The following is a 1320-nucleotide window of genomic DNA, read 5'->3' as shown; positions in this document are numbered from 1 at the left end:
GTCTAAGTCTCCACCACTGCGTACGGCGCCAACGGGGCCCGGGTGGAATCTAGAGCAGGGCGGAGGAGAAAGGTTCCGCTGCGGCCTCACCGTGCAACCTGAAGATGAATCCGGAGTATGGCCGCTGTCCCCAGACCCTCGCTTCTCCTGGTCTGGGCGGGAAAGATGCGAGCGCAGCCCGCAGTGTCCCCTGCCCCGCACCGGGAGCGGGGGCGATGTCCTCCACGGCGGTCTCCCTGGGAGTGTCACTCGCCTTCCCCAAGGTGACCATCGCTGACTTTAATCATTATTTTGTCTATTGAAAGAATGCTCGACCCTAACTCTAGGGGGCAGTGAGGGGTCGCAGATTAGCCAGGAGCACGGTCCCCTCCAGGTGAGACCCGGGGCTCGGTTTTCTGACACTGTGATTGGGCCCGCGCTAAAATCCCGCGATTCTAAAGACAGGCTTCAGTCTTTTCTCTGTACTTTTCTGAGAAATTTCCTGTCCCTTTGATGCGAGTGACCGGATTTACTCCTGGAAGACAGCCACTGCTCGCTCCGTGGGGCTGCGCCTCCTCCCTCCGAATTGATTGGTCGGCCTACAGCCCAGCGAGGATGCCTGGCAAGATGACTGCGTCAGCTCTGGGACCCAGTGAGGACCGCCGAGGCCCACGCAGGGCCAGCCGCGTGGGCTCCGGGGCGCCCCAGCGCTGCTGCGGAGCGTGGACAGCTGGCAGACAGGCCTGGACCTCACAGCCTAGGAGGCGGGGAGCCAAACGGGCACGGATGGGTACATGGCTCTTGAGAGGACAGGTCTAGTGGTCAGTAGGAAACTTTTTCAGCCGCTGGGAGACTCATGACATCATTTTTCCGAATGAAGCAGCCTGTCTGCCGTTTTGGGTTTTGTTTTTTTCCGGATCACTTTAGGGCGTGGGTTTCTTGAGGATGGGGATGCGGATCTATATTCATTTTTACATTCTCTGGCTCCCAGTTTATTACTCGGCCATGCATAGTAAATGCATGTCTGATGAATGACTACATGAATGCATTAAGATTATCATTATGATTATTTTAACCAGTTAAATGCATCTACCAACTCAAACATGAGTTCAGGTCCTAAACCACTTTCTCAGTTGTGTGAAATTGGATTATTTAGTTTCTCTGTATCTCAGTTTCCTCATTTGTTAAATACCTACCTTGGAAGGGTTGCAGTGAGAAGTAAATGTATATAAAGAAGGTAGCATAGTGCCTGGCACAAACACTCAATAAATGTTCTCTCCAATCATTACCACCTTTGATTTCCAATGGCTTTCCCCTCAGAATTGCCTATGGAGATTGTAA

Source organism: Callospermophilus lateralis, unplaced genomic scaffold (assembly GCF_048772815.1).
Source record: "Callospermophilus lateralis isolate mCalLat2 unplaced genomic scaffold, mCalLat2.hap1 Scaffold_73, whole genome shotgun sequence".
In the NCBI taxonomy this organism is placed as follows: domain Eukaryota; kingdom Metazoa; phylum Chordata; class Mammalia; order Rodentia; family Sciuridae; genus Callospermophilus; species Callospermophilus lateralis.
Note: the sequence above shows the minus strand (reverse complement) of the source record.